The sequence below is a fragment of the Coturnix japonica genome, chromosome 3 (genome assembly GCF_001577835.2).
Source record: "Coturnix japonica isolate 7356 chromosome 3, Coturnix japonica 2.1, whole genome shotgun sequence".
In the NCBI taxonomy this organism is placed as follows: Eukaryota; Metazoa; Chordata; class Aves; order Galliformes; family Phasianidae; genus Coturnix; species Coturnix japonica.
The window spans coordinates 19,409,287-19,430,384 of NC_029518.1; the positions used below are offsets into that span (position 1 = coordinate 19,409,287).

Consider the following 21,098-nt stretch of genomic DNA (forward strand, 5'->3'; position numbering starts at 1 on the left):
CATGTTCTTACAAGAAAGTTAGCCTCAGTGCTAAGAAATGGTTTCAAAAGAGTTTAATCAATCGATACGGAAATGTACTTAATCTATGAATCTTTTGAAATCAGGTCAGGCTTGTTTGCACAATGGGTTTGCACAGCCTATGGTTACTCCCTGACCTGGTCACTCTGATAGTTCCAAACTGCACAACCCATGTGTATTTTGCTCAATTTGTCTGACTGTTCTTTCACTAGGAAAGAAGCCTTCTCATGTGCTGGCTCTTTGCTTGTCACAGCTTGGATACAGGGTAGCATGGCCCAGCCACTTTCTGCTTTTGACAGGTAGGACCTTGGGTCTGAAGTTACTTGAAGTTTGCGCAGATCATGAGAGGAGTCTGTCAGCAGCACTTGGAGGGGTGAGGTGATGTAGTTCACTCTAATATTAGAATGTCCTCTTCACCTGAGCACCAATAAGCACATTATTTAAACTATTTTGCTGTATAATTCAAAGTGGAACAAGATTAAATAAAATAAATGTATTTATTTTCACTGTTGTTCTTTCACTACTGACCTATTTTCTAATAATTGTTTTGGACCAATTTCTAAGCTCCACTACATAAGAGTTTGTTGCCTCCACTGAAATTATACTGATTAACATTTGTTGAAAATATGTCAATTTCTCCAGTCTTTTCTCAAGTCGTTTATTTTTCTGCCTACCCCCCATATTTACTGTATGACACTTGCTGTTTTCCTTGACCTCTTCTTACTGCAAACAATCTTTCACTGTAGGAACTGTAGTGCTATGTGATTTAATGTTGCTCTTAGCACCACAGACCAGAGCTGAAACCCTCTGTAGAATGTGTTGTGCTGAGTGTCTTTAACCAGATTGCAAGCTGCTATCATTTTGCTGTGTCTGTTAACTGAGCATTCAGAGAAGTAGGTAGTAAGTAGTAAATAGTCTAAATAAGTTTAAGGTAAATTTTTAATATCTTGGTAGGAAAAGGGATCTTTTATGGGCCAAGTAACTGAAATAGGAACCAAAACAGAAGCTTATAAAGAAGTTTGATTGCTCTTTGGTTAAAGTTTGTGGATATGTGAAGGCACACACAAAAAAAGAGAAACTGAGATAGGGCAGTCGGAAAGTGATGGCCACAGCCACAGAGATACAATCAGTCTGGCACTGGTAAAAAAAATAAAAATAAAATAATAGATAACATTGGGCAGAATGCTATCTACTAAAGAGATTCCAATTTGTGAGCAAAGACTATGTCTCCTGTTGCTTCACTTCTTTTGCATTCAAAAACACAGGACTATTTCCTTCCTCAAACAAAAATGAACAAATTAATCCCCATCCTTGGAGGTGTTCGGGGCCAGGTTGGATGGGGCCCTGGGCAATCTGATCTAGTAATTATGGAAGTTTGGTGGCAGGGGGGTTGGAACTTCATGATCCTTGAGGTCCCTTCCAACCCAGGTCATTCTATGATTCTATGATTCTAATATTGGCCTCAGTTTCTTCTACAGAAAAGAAACCATTCTTTCCCAATTCTAGTTAACAAATGGTTAAAATAATCAGTATGTTACTTCTGGGGTTGTCATACAGATTTTGAAACTTTCCATTTCACTTCCTCCTGAACAAACCTGACAAGAATTGACTTATCTGGGCTTTCCCAGGAGCACAGACCACATTCATTAGTTGTTATTACTGTAAGGTGTGCTGTTTTCCTGATGATTAGAGTGCTTCTGTGCAGAAGATGCTGATGAGGATGGGGAAAGTAAGGAAATAGACATTTTTATGATATTTTCAAATACTGAAAACAATATGGCAAATGTTGTAGTAGCTCAGCCGTTTCTCTTAATGCTCCCATCAAGAAGACCAGTTTTCTAAGATGTTTGTTCATCTTCACAAACAGAAAACAGCAGAAAATTATGTATGCTGCCCACAGCAGAGGGCAGAGGTTGGAACTAGATGATCTTTAAGGTCCCTTCCAACTCAAGCCATTCTTTGATTCTGTATTTTTGTGTTGCTCAGCTTTCATTTATTTCTGCATGTGAGTTGGAGGCCTTTTTGAATGAAAATTTCAACATGAAAAATTCCACATCATAGTAAATTGGTAGTTTGTTTGTTTGCTTAATGAGATCTTCAGAACGTTATTCTGCAAATAATGTGAGCATCAAATTATTTTAGAATGGTATAATATTGTCATGACACAGTGTCAAAGTACGATGCATTTGAAACTATTAGACTTAAGAATATTGGCTTTTGACAGCATGTTCTTGCAAGCATCATCTCTGTTGTGATCTTTAGCAAGGATTTTCTATTGACTAATTTATAGAAAAAAGCAGCAAGTGAGGCATCAGTACTCATGCAGCCTGCTTCATTACAGGTAGGTGCCCAGTGTCCTACAGCATCTTACAAACCAGAATTGTCCTCTTTGAATCCCTACAGCCTTCCCAGTACTTCAGTGCTCTTTCAAACAGAATACAGACAGTTCTTTGGCTGACTCTGAGGTCTGTTGCACGTCAACTGTCCAACAAAGATGCATGCACAGGCTGGCCAAAAACCCCATGGCTGTTGAGCTCGCCCAGCAATCTATTATCATGCTGAGATAACTGCTGTAGTCTCCTGACTACAAACCATGTGATGATTTTCATGACATTGAGAAGAGCTTTTATTTTTAAGACCCCCACCCTTCTGTCAAATATGATTAAAATTGGCCAACAGACTAAGGATTTATTGTAGGGGTATACCCAACAGATTATGTGGTTGCATAAATCCCATTTCCTCAAGGAAGCAGGCAAATATACAGCTAACACCAGGTTTTTAAGGGAAGTAATCATATGACCTCCATTTTATATGTTACCACATGGGTCAGTGTGAGACTGGAGCTAAGGAGATCTTGAGGAATGCAGTATTGATCACAGCCATCCATCACCATCAAACCTACAAGACTCTAGAGTCTAGACTTTCAAGCCATATCCCCAGGACACTCAGCCCCAGTCTGAACTACACCTCATCCATGCCCAGCCCTAGGCACCACGACTACCCTGGAGCACCATGGGACCTCTCCTTTGAGTGTGTAAAACTTGGCTACCACAGCTGCCCCTGAAGAGCCACACGGACACTGTTCCCCAGATGGGTGGGAGCTGCCACCATGACTCCCTTGCAGATCTAGGGTAACAAAGGAGACAGGTCCGAGCCTTGCTGACTTCTATAACATTCCTTGTCCTCTCCACCTCAAGTCCTTTAATATATGCTCTTAAGTTGAACCTGCCAGTTATTCTAAACAAAACCTGTTTTAGGAAGATATATATGCTGGATACCCCAAATTGCTTTGTTTTCATTATACAGCATTTCCAAATTCATAGTAGGACTAGCAGTGTTTGGTGAAGTTTCTAAATTACATAGCTGTGTGACTATGGAAGAACCATTATCACTTCCCAGTGTTGCCTTGTGGATCTTGAGTGTTTGAATTTGGCTTTATGCACAACAGGAAATATCAGTTCCATAGTATATGCAGCTAGTCTACATGCCACATGAACACATTTTCTTGTCTAATCAGCCTTGTCTGCATAGTATTACACAGCTACCTACTCAACATTACATGCAGACGATTATTCACAATTATTAGTTTATCTTGGAGTAATGTTTTCATTAAGAGTAGATTTCCAGTGTGAAAATTGGTATTTCTTACAGAATCTGCAGTACACGTGGTACTTATGATAGTAAAATCCACACTTTCTTTTTCCTGGCTTATCTCTATGGCCAGAATGAACAGGCAGCTTTCACTGTTTGCTGCAATCAGTGTCATTCAGAACCAAACACAGCCAGTGGTAGCATTGCCACAATTTTGTACAGGGAACAAGAAGTCAGAACATTATTAAGGAGGGAAAATTGCAAGATAACTAAGTTTGAGATTCCTGCTACCATGTCTGGACAGCACAGAAGGAAGAACCAATAGCTCAGAGAAAAGGTCTGAATATATGTATCTGTGCCAATCAGTAGGAGACTGCATCTCACCTCTTTTGAAAAGAGAAGACAGTGGTATCTTCACACTGAGCCATCGCCAGCTGTGAAAGGCTGGGATAGGAAGAAATGGGATCGTAGAAATGGAAAGTATATTCTATATTCAGCTGTTAGGTTTGTTTGCTTAAAGTCCTGAAAAAATTAAATACAGATAGAAATGTTAGTTCCTCATATTCTGACAGGGAACTGCCATGTTCAACATTAAATCCATACTTAAAGGAGAAGAACAAAGCATCTGTAGAACAGTGCCATTGTGGAGTCACCACTGAATACTGCTGCTCTCCTTTGAACGTTTTGTGGACTGAAAGAGCTCTTGTACTTTTTCTGACTGCTTTTTCTGATTGCTGATGTGATTACCTGGCACCATTTTCCTTCTGCTTTCACAGCTGCCCATTTTTGTCTTTTTTATATATATATATATATATATATATATATTTTTTTTTTCCTTCTGGAAAGCAGCCTTGCTTTTGTGATATGTCATTCCAGAGTGTTGTTTCAGCGTTTGAAAAGAAGTGTGAATTTGAAAACCTCATGGCTGCAAGCAGGTTTTAAACAAATAAAATCCCTGGGCTGTGCTCACTGGCACAGTGTACAAAAACTGTATGGGAAAGAAACAGATGTGAGTCCAGGACCCAATAAAATGTAGATGAATGTAGTACTCCTACCCATTGTGGTGACAACACTCCATGATGTTTAATATTGATGCCTTCTCACAACCGATAATGGTCCACGGAGAGCATTCCTAATTGACTGCTCACTTGTGTGTTGGCTCAGAGAGGAGAATCTAGGATCCAGATTGGCAGCTTTTGAAGACCTAGCGTATTTGCTTTTCATGAAACCTGTATCTGGCTGTGGGGCTCTGAGATGATAATTCACCTGATTCTGTGAGGGATCATTTGTCTAGGACAATTTTTCTATGAAGGCTTGTGAGGCTGCACTTCTACACCACGCATATAACCTGCATGTGGTTATTTTTATATATATTCCAGGATAGCTCCAGGCCCACCATCCTGGGCATTGGAAAAGTCCACATAAATACAATAACTGCACCAAAGGATATATGCTTTAGGCCCACATGAATTAACTGCCTGAACGCATAGATAGTTATCTTACAGCACTGAGGTGCCTGAATTAGGGATCTATGCTCCCTCTACAGTCATCGGAGAGAGGCAGTTTATTGACAGGCTGAAGGTGTGTTCTTTTAGCTCCTGGTTCTCAGTGAGCAGGGGAGGATAAGGGACTGGTGTTTAAGAGAAACAATTGAACAGCTGGAGTCAGAAGGAGTTAAAATTTCCATCAGTGAGAGATACAGTAAAACAGAATGGAGAAAGGTGGACTGTGTCACCTTGGATGAAAGGCTATTGCACTTGTACTGAGCAGGCTGTGTATGCACAGTCATGCTAACAGCAGCCAGGAATTTCACAGGAATTGCATGGGCCACAGACATTTTTGGGCTCTTTCACATAATTAGCAAGAGTTCTGTGCTTTAGTGGCTCACTCTTGATTACAAGACAGTCAACTTCTTAACAGATCCCTCCATCAATATATACCAGGAAAAACTGATTTCATAGAATCATAGAAACATAGAATGGCCTGTGTTGAAAAGGACCACAGTGATCCTTTCAACCCCCCTGCTATGTGCAGGGTCGCCAACCAGCAGACCAGGCTGCCCAGAGCCACATCCGGCCTGGCCTTGAATGCCTGCAGGGATGGGGCATCCACAGCCTCCTTGTGCAACCTGTTCCAGTGTGTTCATGGTAACCTTGGAAGACTACTTAATAACTCACACCTGTATCACCTATGAAATGGCCGGCTCGAGTTCTGGTAATGTCTGTAGATCAACTTAATGAAGACCTTGATATGTAATACTGTGTTACTGAAATACTCAGTGAACTGAGTAAGTTTGCTCAAGAGCAAAACCACAATTCTCTCATTTTGTGGTTTCTTCTAATTCACACCCTACTTACTTATTAAAGATCTACCTTCCTTACAGCATGGCAATTTTGCTTTAAAATCAATCCTGATTCATCTGACCATTATGATAAAGGATAACCAAACTACAGAAATCGAGGGTTATGTGGTGCCAACAATTCAGGAAGGTGCATTACAGACCAACCCCCTACGTGCACATTGCTCTTTAGGATGTGATATGTTTGTAGGTAACACAAAGTGCAGTTTTATATAGAAATGGACCTAGGAAGACACTGTCACAGAGCCTGTTCACTGCAGTATTTTTTCTCTTTATGTACGATAAAGAGAAAAGGTGGAAATGTTGAGAGAGAATATTTTGCTCTGTGACTTGATAACATGGGTTTCAGACATCTCTGAGTTAGGAAATGAGTCAGATGGTTACTATTTACTCATCTAACTCCACAGTTTCTGCTGTAATAATCATTTTTATTGTGACTGGGAGAGATGCATTCTTTAAAATTAAGACTTGTGAGATAAGCAACTAATGGCAGTTTCTACTTCTCTGGTTACAAAGGGCCAGTACATACCAGGCTGGCAGCCATATTCACACCTCAGATGATGGGCTTCCCTGTAGGAATTAGAGGGGATCTGCCAGCTATTTATTCTGTAAGCAGTGTTGGCAGAGATGCAGGTAGTAACATGGGGATGTCCAGCAGCAATGCCCAAAGAGATCCATATGCTCCTGTCCACAGGGCTCAGGGGGAGTTAGAGCTGGTCTACAAAAGTGCTCTAGAGCTGTTATCCTGTCTCCCATTAGACAGCCCTACTGTAATACAACACACCCCATGATTTCTCCTTTCCTGAACAAAACGGGGGAAAAAAAATAATCTTTTTTGGTCCTTGAACACTTATTTTACAGTCCTTGACAAGAAGCCTCTCCCAGTGCATGAGGTCAGGCTGATGCAAAAATGGACAGAGAGTGTCACTGAGACAGCCAGCTCTGAAATGCCTTCTGCACCAGAGGCAGTCATCATTTTGCTCTCTACTGATACAGCTATTGCCACAAGCTCTGTCTGCTTCTGCCTGCTGAGGCAGAGGCTTAGAGATAGTGGTACATTTCTGGGTTATCTGAATTTCGAAGGGACTCTCTTGCACCCTTTTCCTTCATTAAGCAGCAGCCAATCAGCTCAGTGTCTATTTTGCTTTTGTTATCAAAGCAGTGTGGCAGAGCTACAGGCTTTTCTACAGATTCCACATTCACCACAACAGTGACATGTTTTTCCATTTGATAACAAGCGCTGCCGGTGCCTTGTTTTCTGTCTCTACCACTGTCATATAACTTTATTAGATGTCACTTGACAGAAAGAGAAAAAGACCTGATGGTAAAAAGTGGAGTAATTTCTGTGCTGTTGCATTTCTCTATGAGGATCAAGACTTTACATGGGTGTAAATGCCAGTTCCATCCAGGCTGGGAAGGAGGAAAAGTAAGTTCATCAGACAGTGAAGGAGCTTCTTTTTGATTCAAACTTTACACAGACTGTAACCTAAGTATCACACCGCCATTAAGCCCTATCCACTTACCTACTTCATTAGTTCAAGGATTGTGGCACTTTTAATCTTTGCAATCTGGGTCACTGCAGGATTCAGGCTAATGGTTGAATCAATGCAGTGTTCCAGTTCCTACTTCCACTCGTGTTCTTTGCAGCTCGTCTGTCCTCACTCAAGCTGAGTAAACATGAAGAAAGGCAGATTTCTAAGCTTGGCTTTTTCCTTTTAACACTCACATCAGCTACAGTCTTTCCTTGGTTTGTTTTTAGCTTGTTTGCACGGCCTACACCCAGGAATCAAAATCCCACTGCAGCCACCGCTGTTCACTCCTCTGCTTCCCTGCTTGCAGAGATGCAAGCTTGGAGGTGTTTGGGGTGAGAAGGGGTTTTCTGGGCTCGGGTTGTTCCCTGAGCAATGCTCTGAAGCATTTTGATACCTACTCTTTCTACCTGCAGAGACAACATCACTGAGTATAAGTGGCTCTCCTGTGCAGTGGCTGCAAAGTCACATTCAAATATCTGGTAAATAGCAATGTGCCAGAGCCTCTGAGAAAATCTGTGTGGGGAAAAATAAGGTCAATTCTTAGGGAAACCTCTTTGCAATGGAAAATAGGCCAATGAGGCAACCTGATGGCAAGACAAAAATTGTACCTCTCATAGATTGCATTCATTCCCTATCTTCCTGTATGAAAATGTGGGAATAGGCAAGTACCTGTGCTGCCTAACACCCACCTGTCCTGCTGGAATAACTGGGCTTGTTTTGGCTGCCTACTGCAACTGGTTTGGTCACCTCTGATAGGAAAGTAGAGGATGCGTGGGGAGGAAACCTGAAATTTAAATGACCAAACCAGTCAGTGGGATCCTTGAGCACTGTGAGAGGACTGGAAGAGCCCAGGCTGGATCTTGGCCTGGGGAGAGGTTTGGGAGCTGAGGAGATGCATGGAGGTACAGCAGGAAAGGCAAAGGGGGAGGGAGGGGTGGTAAAGAGATCTCCAAGGGAAATAAATAAGCATGTTCATACAGAAATAGCTTTGGTTGGCATTTATATTTAGTTGACACTGAGGTTTTATCATGTAGAATATGATTTTGCTGTTGATTTGTGCATTGCCAACAAAACATTGCACTCCACGTACAGAGTGCAAAGGTGTTCATGCCAGTATAGTCTGTTTTGCTTCGTACAACTGGACTGAACCACACTAGTATAACTGTTGCCATGCCAGAAAGGCTTACTGCACTGCGCTGGATTAACTGAAGTAGAAGAACTTATATAAGCACAAATGAATCCTTGAAGACCCGGGGATCTTGTTTGGAGTCAAAAGAGCTTCTGCTATTGGTTTTCTGAGATATTTCTTTCTCTTTTAGTTTTTGCATTGAAATTCTTCTGTATTGTCAAATAATCCTTCTCAGAGTACTGTGTGCACTTAACGGTGTGTGCTGGTTTGTTTCCCAAAGGTTTCTTTTCAGTGTGCAGGGCTGCTGAAGCTTTGAAGAGAAATCTTGGATCACTTTTTTAATGAGGTGTGGAAAGCAAACTGTGGGAATAAGTGGACTTGGCTGGGCTGTAACTTCGCCAGGTCCCTCGGGAGCTTTGAGTATCCAAGGGATGCAAGAGCTTGATGTTAAGAATATCCCAGAAACATGAAGTTCCTGAAGGAAATAATAACCATCTTTTCATGAGTCCTAAACCATTGCAGCTCCTGAGATTTTAGGCATTTATACTGTATTCCTTGCTTCAAAGGAGCTGAAAGGAGCACTTAGATGATATGCAGTAAAGTCTGTAAATATTATAAGGCTGTAAAACTCTGTTCTGAAACAATTGGTAACATTATAATTCATAACACGACTGAGATACTGGAACTTCAGCAAAACGTCAGGGAAGATTGTGACCTCCCTCACCTCCTGAGCAGAGCACAGGCACAGTCCTGAGTGCCAGGGAAAAGAATAACCCGGGATCGTCATGCCTCAGCCCTTGGGAAAGATAAGTGAGGTCCAGAAAGTATGAGAAGCATTTCTGCACACGTCAGTGCAGAGAAGGGACATACTTTTCTCCAGAACACTTGAAATACTTCATCTGTTTAGGAGGAGATACAGCAGCAGTAATCAATGAGATGTTGGCTAAGAACTTGTGAATTAGTGGGGAGGATTTTATATTGAGAAAAAAACAATGGGGCTCGTACACATATTTACAACAGTCTCTCTTTAACAAGAATGAGAACGAGTGGTCCAAACACTGCTGAAAGCAAGGTGGTCCCTGCCTTGTTTGAGTGGGAAGGATCCTGCCTACCCTACCAGCAGCATCCAGGAGCTGACCGGAAGCATGTGTGGCTCTGCTCACCATGTGCGTGCTGAGTGTGCAGCCACCGTCTGCCCAGCGCTGCTGCCCACAGCCTCTCTCCGTGCCTGCTCCAGCATTCCTTTGGGAGGAGAGGCCCTCCCAGCAGCTCTGTTAGTACTGGAGGGTGAGTGCGCAAACTTTATTACCTGCCACTGCCAGCTCACCAGGAAAGTATGCCATTCCTGAGCCGACAGATATGTGGCTGCTGCTGTTTAATTATCATATGGGTGCCTTGCCAGAAGCGCTGGCCCACAATGTCCTTTGGCTTTTCATTGTTGTATGCAAAGCAGGAGCCTCGTGCTGCTCTGAACCGGGTGTTATTACAGCCGCTACAGGGACTGAAGTGCAGAGCAGCAAAAAGGCTTTGGCTCTGCTGATGAGGAGGAGCTGATTTTGGTATGTTTGTAACTCACGAAGTCTGTGCCTGAAATTTCTATGACATGAGATCTCACCATTCTTAAAAATAATGATTGAAAGTCCTGTCTGCAAATGTGGTGCATTATAAAAGTTTAGAGAGCTTCTTTCTGCCACTTCCTATGCCCATGGACAAGCACTGCCTGCTCAGAGGTCGACTGGCGATGCTTCCAATTCAGTGCTGTGCTAAAGCCTGGTTATACAAACGCCGCTACAGGCAAAGAAAAAATACAGCAAAATAAGGCTGAAGGATTAAGAAAAGAAAAAGAGCACAAAACCCAGCCAAGACAAAGCCACAGGAAATGGAGTCTGAATCTGAGCTCAGGAGCTAGACAGAAAGGGATTTGGCTGGAAAGAAAATGTAGTTAGGACTTCAAGGCGAACTATAAGGTTTAGTCCTATAAAAGTCATATTTGTGATGAGTCTTTATCCCACAAATAAACTCATCTGCAGGGCACTGCAGGAGCTTGTTAGGCCTGGGACTGGGGGAGGCTGACAAAAGGGTTAGTTTTGCTGAGAGCAGGATCACGAGGTAGGAACAGAACAACATGGAGAGGGTGGATGGCTACTGACAGCCCTTGGGCTGCTTCAGCCTCACCTCACAAAGGTGGGCTGCAAGTGCTCCTGCAAGTGAGGAGGAAGTTGTTTGCAAAGCAGCAGCTCTGGTTGTGACAAAAAGGGGTTCTCTTCACATATGCTTATTTGCCATTTCTTCTGTTTCAGGCAGGATACTCCTTGTTATGCTGGACTGCTTCCCAGCCTCCTGTAGGTTTTGGAAAGTGTCCCGTTCAGCTGCCATGTGGAAGGCTTTGAACTTTAAATGGGAACAGGCGCAGCACAGCCGGGAAGGTGGGGGGGTGTTGCTGGCAGTTCTCCCTCTCCCCCTTCCCTCCCCAGTGCCACCTCAAGAAGCTGTCCTGCAGCCCCGGGGCCTGGGAAGAGGCTGTAAGTATATGTTCTACACAATGGGAACATGTCCTGAATCAACAGGTGACACTGGTATTGCTCTGTACAAAATCTGCTGTTCTCTTCCCCTTCAAGGAGTTGGGCACACAGGTAGGGAAAGTGCCACCTGTGCATCAGACTTTCAGCACCTGCCCAAGCAAAGCCTGTTGCTGCTTTGTAACTAGTGGGAGCATAGTCATAAAATCATAGAATCATTTGAGTTGAAAGGTCATCCAGACTATCTCCCCTGCAATGAACAGGGACACCTACAGCTCAGTCAGGTTGCTCAGAGCCCTGACCAGCCTGGTCTTGAGTGTCTCCAGGGATGGGCATCCACACCTTTGTGGGCAACCTGTTTCATTGCCTTGGTGCTTGCATATCACATGTTTATTTGTTGATAGGTGTGATGCTTGTGCATGGCATCTGACCTAAAGAGATGAAGAAGCACCCTGAGGTGCAGTCAGTGTTGCCATTGATCACCTTGCGCTGTGCTTACCTGCCACAGTGAGTTTCAGAAGACCTCCTCACAGGTCTAAGGAGCTGCAGGAAGTTGTTGGTGAGCTGCAACAAAGCAAGCTTCTTTCTTCACTTCCTTCCTGGCACTGTTGTGTAAAGCTGTGGTCAACAGCATAGAAGAAAAACAGAATGCATATCTTTTCATCCTACTTCCAAAAGGCCTCACTGGATTTGTTCCTCAGTGCAGCAGGACTGTACTTTGGTTACACTGCCTCAGTACCACTCCTGGTACTCAGCAACCCAGGAGGGGAGACAAAGCCATTCCGTCCACCCTCCAGCCTTCCCTGGGATGGGTATCAGAAAGGCAGATTTCAGAAGGGATGGAAAATGCACACCATCAACTCACATGGGGATTTCTCATGTCAGAAGTGCCTGCAACGAAGGGATTCAGACATAATGTGGCTCAGCTCTACAATGCTAGTGGGCCTGTGGGTTTTGGAACATCCAGGATAAGAGCTTTGTTCCTTTATGGAATGCATCAGGATGAGAGAAGCACCTCACTGTACAAATGGGGCAATTTAAGAACAGCTACATTTACAATACTTATGCTTTTGAGAAATAAATTCTTTCTGCTATGCTTAAAAGCCAGCTTGGTTCTCTTTGGCAGCAAAATGCTGTCTGACTGAAATGATGGACTGTACACAGGGGTAATGGGCTAAATTACTGACAGGAGGCACTAATGTTTAAAAATCAACCTTAAATAATGTAATCAAGTTAACTGACACAAGAATAGCATGAGAAATATGGATTATCTTTTCTTTCATTAATGTGGGGAGAAAAAAAAAAAAGTGGTAAATACAAGACAGCTTTTGACATGCTTTTGTCTTCTGTGATAACACCCAGTGAACTTTGCTGAATATCTGAGTGAGGGAAGTGTGATGTGTAACATGGCCAGTTGCAATGCTTTGTTCTTACTGTATTTCCCATCACTTCATATGTGTACCTGCCTGTGCTACGTCACTGAGCCGACCAACCCACAGCAGCCCAGAAGCTCTATGGAACTGCCCCTTATTAGGTACCCTGGGGTGGCACTTCACCTCCTCCTTCCCTCCTGCCTCACTCTAATCTGCTTTGCCATGAAAACAAACCTTAGTTACTTAGTTGCAACAAGACAGAGCTGAATGGCTGCACTGGGACGGTTACCTAACTAGGGACTTTGTAAAGTACACCTCATATCCATTTCAAAGTGCAAAGCAATTGAAAGATCAGTGGTCAGGGATTTATGAAATGATTTACTGTGTTGGTGACCATGGAGATACTTCATGCTGATGGAGCGTTCTTTTCTGTCACAAGGAGAACAATTGTTTTCATCCAGGGCCAAAACCTGAAGCCATTATTCATTTTATTAGTTAAGCAAAATTCTCTTTAAAGCCTTAAGGGACTCAGCTTAAGGCTCAGTATTCCAGAGGAGGCTGTGTTTAGAGCAGAAAATAGAAGATAAATCTCTGCAAACATCAGTTTATCTCTTTAGGCTCCTTCTACAAACACATTAAGTCCACCACAACGGAAAGGGGGAAAGTGGATTCAGCCACAATTCCCACACTTCTTACTTGCCGAGGGATGGGTGTATGGGCTCCTCCTGAGGATCACAGTGTCAGTGCTCTACTAAGGCATTCCACAGCCTTGAGGCTGTGTACAGATTTCACGCTGGCCTGAGGGTTCCCCAGAGACAGATTGAAGGTGCAGAGCGCTAACTGATTGGTAGGCACTGATGGTGTACACAAGGTGTGTGTGGTTTTGCCTCTGCCTCATTTGGAGATGTGGTATCTGTGTGCACACAAGGTTCCAGGTGATTCTGCGTGTATGTTCTAAAGATTCATTGGATACTTTAAAAATATGGAGGTTGCTTACCTGCAACACGTTACACTTCCATCAACCTTTACCTAGATTTGACAGTTCCTTAGGGCAGGAATTATCTTTCATTGTGGTGCGCATATGGATGACAATTAAACATGTGGTAATGTATGTGAGGAGAACTGGAAATGACTGTAATTGGCTTGGTGTTTCCCAAGGGTCTTAAAAGTTCCTTCTGCAGGCTCAGACTACAGCAGATCGACATATGTACAGTGAGAGATGTTTGAATTCAAAGGCAAAATTTCAATGTTTGTGAATTTTACCACCTTCCATCCTGAAAACAGTTTTTCCCTCTTCATGCGTATGTTGACTCACTCTTCATGCATACAGTGAAAAGTAAGAATGACATTATTCTCTTACTTCTGAAAATTAAATTGATGAATAGAAACAGTAGCAGACTAAGTTTCTTGATAATAGATTGCTGAGAGAAGAAGTGGAGTCACTATCCCTGGAAGTGTTCAAAAACTGTGGAGATGAGGCATCGAGTGACGTGCGTTAGTGGGCACGGTGGGGATAGGCTGATGGTTGGACTATGTGATCCTAGTGGTATTTTCCAACCTTGTGTTTCTACAATTCTGTGATTCTATGAAAACAGATTTTTTGAGTAGCCAAATTAGAATGAGACTGAAGCAACATAATTAACCTTTGCTTAAGACCTCGCATAGATGAATTACTATTTGCAGGCTGTTTTGCAGTGATCCTTCCCCGGGCCCCCCATCACCCCCAGTGCTAGGAAGAGTGAGAGGTGACTGTTGAGCATATTCTGGCATTCCCAGCACCAAGGCAGGAAGCCTGTGGTTACATTAACACTCTGAATCTGGGGGCAGCATGCATTCTCCTCTCTCCACCAGCTGGAGCTGCAAAATGCATCTCCAGAGATGTCCCTCGCTCTCCATAATAATTATTATGGCAAGGGACAGCCTCCTCCAGCATTAGGTGAAGTGTAGTGGAACAACTCCCACTGTAAGGGAGGAGAAACAAGGACAGATGTGTCAGACAAACCTGCAGAGAGCCCTGCAGAGAGGAGAGCTTGCCTCAAGGCTCTTGCCCTGTAGACACCTACAGGTATCCTTGGAGTGTGCCTGGCACAGCACTTTATCTGGAGTAGCGAATGACTCACTCGCAGGCTTGCTAAGCAAAAATCATCATCTGTGATAAGGATATACACAGACTATAGCTTCCTGCTGTATGCGGCAGATTGAGAAATGCAAGAGGCTACCAAAAGAATCAGAAAAGTGGCAGAAGAAAGTGTTGGTGTTAGCTAAAGCCCTGTGAGTACACCTCTTCTTCTTCTGTGGGTATTTCTGTCTTGCATTTTTGAAGTAGGGCTGCGTGGGACTGTGAGCTGTGCTTCCATTCTGCCTGCACGCACCACAGCTGTGTGAAAGCTGCCGGGGGACAGCAGTACAGTGGTTGGTGAGGTCAGGCTGCTCTCTTGGGTTGCACTGTGTATTCTTTCCCCTGTCAATGCACTTCTTTGCACCCCTCCAGCACACTTTGGAACAAGCGAGCCCTGTGCAGTGGTTCTCCTCACATTGCAGAGAAACCTCCTTGGGCGGTCGTCAAAAAGCCAGACTCAATTTAAATGAGGTGTACTGGCAAGGAACAGCAAAGGTGAAGCTTTTCCTTTGAAAAAGTGTGAAGCTGGCTGCTGCAGTCTGCTACAAAGAAGATTCTCTTTAGAAACACACAAATGTGGTCATGTAAAATACCATTCAAACTGCAAGGCAGCAGAACGCTTTCTTGCTGTTGCTGTGGTACAAATGGTTTGAGGTTTAAATTAGTCAAGAAAAAGATAAGAACATTTATCTACTGTGTTTCTGCTTTTCTGTTGGGTTCACACGACGCTGTCTGCATCCCATTTTTTGGCATCAGTTCCCCTCTCCATAGCATGGGCTTCCTGCTTTCTCCATGCTTTGAAATGCTTTCACAGGAAGGGTGGCAGGTCCCTCCTATTTAAAGATGAGTATTGATCATAGAGATATAAAAATGCATCAGTACTTGCAGTTGAGCAGGAAAAATGCTTCTAAGGTATCTTTTTGCCATGATAGGGTGCTGCAGAGACTAACATATTAATGTTTGATTTGTGCAGCAGGACTTGTGCAGCGATAGAAGACGATCAATGAGAAAGTGTTGCAGTACAGGGCATGGAGAGCAGCAAATGTTTTCACACATTGATCTGTCTGATGGTTGGATTAACCAGTGACTTCTGCCTTTAAAATATTACAGAAGTGCACCCAGGGCTTCTTTTTGAAGATGCTAGTCTTTCCTGGAGCTGAACAGAGTTGAGATTTTTATTCTCATTAACTCAATCTCTGTAGCTCCCTCCAGTGAAATAAAGTTTCCAGTGTGTCGATGATGATATGATGATGGTACCCAAGCAGAGCACCTAGCAAGGAGGGTAAAAGAAAGGCATGGAAACTCAGCTACAGCTACCCTTGGTCTGCTATCAGGCAGCACTTGGGCTTGCAAAGACCCATTGAGAACATGGTGGGCCCACGGCCTGAACCTGTTTGGAAAAACCTGTATGAAAAACCCACACAGCAGCCTTGTGTTCTGACCCTGAGTAGAGGCTCTTCGCCTGCGCAGGATAGGATTGAGGGTCTAGCTACCCACAATTATACATCTCCATTTAATGACCCAGGTCTTAATGTTGAAATGTTCCGAGATCCTCAAAGGTCTGATTGCCTCCTATACTGACACATCGCTGCAAGACCCACATGCATGTCCAGGGGATGAAGGCTCCTTAAGAGTACAAGATGCCAAAGATGTTCTTCTGCACAGGTGAGAACCAAATGTCTGGTACCTGATCTTGTCACTTCCTGTCCATGTTACTGTGCTGGGTACTTCTCTACTCGGATGGTTATAGTACCATTTTTGTTTTGTTTCCCTTTCTTCACCAGGTGCAACATGAAATGGAGGTGATTTAGGTTGTGAGCTGTCAGTTGGCTGCCTATCAGTCACCAGGGATGTGCTGCTCCTTGATTGCTGTCAGCCAGCATTACAAGACCAGTTCTGATGGTGTATTTGTGCTACATTACAGATCTTCAGCTTAGAAAACTCTGTTTCACTGTCAACAAGTTTGGCAAACCACAGTGGTTTAATGCTAATTCTTGTACTGGCAACTCTGCTGTATGTATGGGGTTCACAGTGCTCCAGTCTTGCTGAGCGATGGAAAAATCTTTGTGTTTTTTTTTCTATCGAGCTTAAACCATGAGAAGTGCTATATTATATCTGGTAAAGAGACCAAGAAAGCTAAGCAAAGCTGACAAGCCACTGTACAACTGGGGGTGTTAGAGAAACCACTGTGTACTCTAGCTTTGTACAATTAAATAGCCATCTCGCTTCACACCCACAGCCACGGAGCCACTTCATTTGTGTTATAGGCAAAGGCAGCCTGCAACAGGCTTCAGTTAGATGAAGAGATCATACTGTCAACAAGACTAATATTTGATTACTAAGAGAGAGAGTCGCAGCCAGGAATAACGCATCTCCAAGTTTACACCCTTATGATCAGAAGGATAATCTATTGATAATCTGATTTTTAGGAAGAGTAACTGGAAAAACAGTCTGGGAGCAGCTGAGATGGCATTCTGCTGTGTGCCTTTGGTGAAAGGATGTATTATCACAGTCCCCAGCACTTAATCATTGAGCGCAATACGCAGAAATAGTCAGAAAGTTGCAGACTGTGCTGAACGGGTTGAAAGGTTGTGGGAACATGTTCTGGCACAGCCTTGTGCTGTGGTGAGACACAGAACAAGGGTGAAAGGATAAACCCTCTTCTCTCCTTAATTCAGCATCATCTTGCTTCCTGGAGCAGAAATAATTTCCATTACTCATTTAGGGTAACACTTTTCTAATGCATATTACATGGAAATTTCTCAGCTGCAAATCTTTGGTCCTGCTCAAACACTGCAAAAAATCTTTAGTATATTACACAATGAAGTATTTGTAAACACAGCTGACTTGAGTTTAACAGGAACTTTAGCCAGTTGGAAAATAAACCAACAGTGTATTACATGACAACAGACCAGCCTGGCATGAAAACTGCCAAGATCCTGAGGCCCTGGAGTGTTTTCAGAGTAGGGCAATGAAGCTATGAAGGGTCTGGAACACATGTCTTATGGGAAGGACCTGAGGGAGAGCTGGGATTGTTCAGTCTGGAGGAGACTCAGGACAGATATTATTGCTCTCTACAACTGCCTAAAAGGAGGTGGTGCTGAGGTGGGGATCAGCCTTTTCTCACAGGTAACAGTAAAATAAGAGGGAATGGACTCAAGTTGCACCAGGTGGGATTCAGGTTGGATATCAGGAAACATTTCTTCTCAGAAATAGAGGTGAGGCAGTGGCACAGGCTGCCCAGGGAGGTGGTGAAGTTACCATCCCTGGAAGTGTTCAAGAGACGTGCAGGTATGGCACCGAGGAGGACAGCTGAAAACTCACTTCCTCGTGTAACTGTTTCCCAGCTGCCTTCTTGTCACAGAACACAGAATGGTTTGGGTTGGAAGGGACCTTAAAGCCCACCCAATCCCAACTCCCTGCCATGGGCAGGGCTGCCCCCTCAGCAGAGGCTGCCCAGGGATCCATCCATCCCAGCCTTAAATCCTCCAGGGATGAGGAACCCACAGCCTTCCCGATTGCATTCAATTAGTTAGGGTGGGCTAGCGAGTGCAGACAACTGTCCCCACACACAGAGGAAAGAAAATGGCGGGTATGGATAGGAGCCTAATACAGAGGCATGGAGTGGGCCTCACAGGCTCTAATCTTTCTTATGTGTACCTAACAAGCACGTGAAGCTGTTTCTCCTGCCAGTGGCACCTCTTATGCAATGTATTTTGTTCTTTCAGTTTTGTTCTTTCATGGAATAATTTTTCCTCTGCTCAGTTCTGCCAATGTCAGCGTTATCATTGCAGCTCCACTTCTTAGAATAATTGCATATGTACAAACAACCAATTTCTAGTGATGCAACACTCCCGATTTTCACATGACCACCTTACTATCAACTACCTTCAGCAAGTAAACAGAGATTTTATCCTAATGGTGTCAGAGATAGAAGGATGAAAGCCCAGGCAGACAAGAGTGTACTGTATTTCACTAGTTACAGGTGAGTTAATGTGAAAATGACCAGCTTTACTCAGTGAGCTTTGTCTTTGCTGCTTGGGTTTGTGAGCCCAACTCTTCAGCTGTATTCTCAACAGCACGTGGTGAACACACTCACAGGGCAACCAGAGAGTTATGAAATGTATGGTCCAAATAAAATATCCAGGCATGGTTAAAGAAGTGGATGTTTAAGGATACTTTACCAAACAATTCAGCCTTTCTTCTTTAGACAAGGGAGAAGTACATCATAAAGCTGAGTCTTCAGGGTGAATGAAAGACACAGTGGCTTTGTGTTAATACTGGTAGAACAACTACAGAGGTACTTCGGTATGAAGGAACGGAGCGCTCCCTTCACTGCTTTACTTAGACTTGGGAATATTTTGATGTTCTGTATGTGCAATCTATTTAGCTCGCTAGAGAGACCAAGGGATGGTTCAGTCTCTCATCTGGATTTCTTACATATTCTTACATATATTGAAAGGCCTATAGTAGTAGAAATACCTTTAACCTAAATGAAAATAAATAAATACATAAATAAATAATAGTGTGTGCTAATAACAGAAAGATAAATTCAAAACACAAATCAGAACCTTTTCACAGTTAGTATTTCACCTCTAGAATAATTGATACACAGATGTAATAGACCTGTAATCACCCTTTAAGAGTGAACTAAGAAATGCTTAAGCATTTAGCACTTAAGCAGAGTTAAAGAGGTTATGTTGAAGTTAATGTAACAGGGTATTTGAACTCTGTTATGCATAATCCTTTCCTGTATTTGCATGTAAGTCTCACTACCTGCACAAGCCTGGGGTAATAGTTCTTCCTGTCATAATCTCGCTGTAATTTTCATCCCTAAATTTTTTCCATAAGGCTTAAATTATGTGCTCTGATTGAAAAACAAATAATCCAGTTTGAAGTTTAAAAATGAAAGGTAATCTCTGGCTTTACTTTTGCTTCAAACCTTCTGGTTCCATGTTTTCCTAGTAACAAACATAGTGCATATTTCTAAAAGGCAGTTGACAAGAAATGTTTCTCATTATTTTAAAAACGACATATGGGCTCCTTGCTGCACTTCATGTTTGCTTTCTCCACTGCCTTTTGCACAGCGTGTAGACCACTTGGTTATGGCCAAAGCTGTTCTTTGGACAGCAGAAGAAGGATACCATATAGGAGCAGAATCTATTTTATTGTAGACTGGGCAATTCATGAACCAGAAGGAGGAAAAAATGCAAGCCATTGGATGAACTGAAGCTGCCATGGTCATTCCCAAATCACACTTGGCAATCAGAAGATGAGCACTGCAGAGAGAGACATCAGTAAGCAGTATGATCTGCATGGAAAAACCTACAAGATGCATAAGACAAGACCAATGTATGTATAGGATTTGTGAGATCCCTCTCAACCATGGAGTAGAGTTTTCATCAAACTTTCAGAGAGATAATTTAGAGCTATGGCTTGCTAGCTCAAAACAATAGTTCATAGCCCTTGATGCTTAGTTTGACAAGCGTCTCAGGGAAAGAGAGCGGTGCTTACCTTAAATCACTTGAAATGTGATTTGTACATGTGATTCTTCTTCTGTGCTCCTGCAGTCATGATTTTATCACATTGAGATCAAGGCACTTCAACACAGAAGAATGTAAACTTCAGTCATTTTACTTCTTTTGGCTCTGAACCAGGCTGGCATCAGCTTGGAGTGTAAGAAATTGCAACTGACGGTCCACAAAACAAATTGCTCCACTAAATAGCTACTATTTAAGAAGAAAAAAATCTCACATCCCCAGTTAAGATTATTCATTTAAGAGATGTGCCTTTAGTGTAAATCATCACGAGGCAGCCTTTTACAATACACAAGAGGTAACATCTTGGGTGTAGAACTTTCCTGACAGAGGAAAATACTGTGAAAGGTATGGAGGAACATAAAACACTATCACTGTTGAAATGGCTGACAAAACACTCAAATACCTTGAGAGGGTCCACATCTGCTTATTCTGCAAACTGTTATTTACAAGCTAAACAGAAAAATCCTGCACAGAAAACTGTCTGTAGGCACACTAAAGAGTTTCTCTGATTAATTGCGATTAAGACAGAATTACATCACAGACCTCCTTAGTTGCCTTTGTTATATTTCTTTGCCACTTCCATCTACACAAAGTACGTTAATATTAAGTTAACATAATTTTTTATTCTTGTTTTTCTCAGATTATTATTTATTCAGATAATCCATTTTAAAAGCGATTCTTTAAAATCAAGAACTACTAAAAAAATGTCCAAAGAACTACACTCCCTTTCCTGCTTTCTTCTAACTTAATAACATCTCCTCAAAGGTCATACAATGATGGCTTGTAATTCAGTAAACAAGAGGAAGTTTTTCTGGCCCTTAATACAAGCAAGTGCTCATAACTAAAAGCTGCAGCTTGATGATTAGTAATTGTGTTTTCTTTACCCATTTACTTTTGCTTTGTATCTGTGAGAGAACA

At 42.7% G+C, this 21,098-nt stretch overlaps 1 long non-coding RNA gene across 1 annotated transcript; it reads left to right on the top strand.

Annotated features, from left to right (window-relative positions):
- The first annotated feature begins 186 nt into the window (after positions 1-186).
- On the top strand, positions 187-21,016 carry LOC116653186. Its single transcript, XR_004306651.1, has 3 exons — positions 187-317; positions 16,166-16,305; positions 16,425-21,016. It is a non-coding gene; the product is annotated as an uncharacterized LOC116653186 (long non-coding RNA).
- The last annotated feature ends 82 nt before the right edge of the window (positions 21,017-21,098 follow it).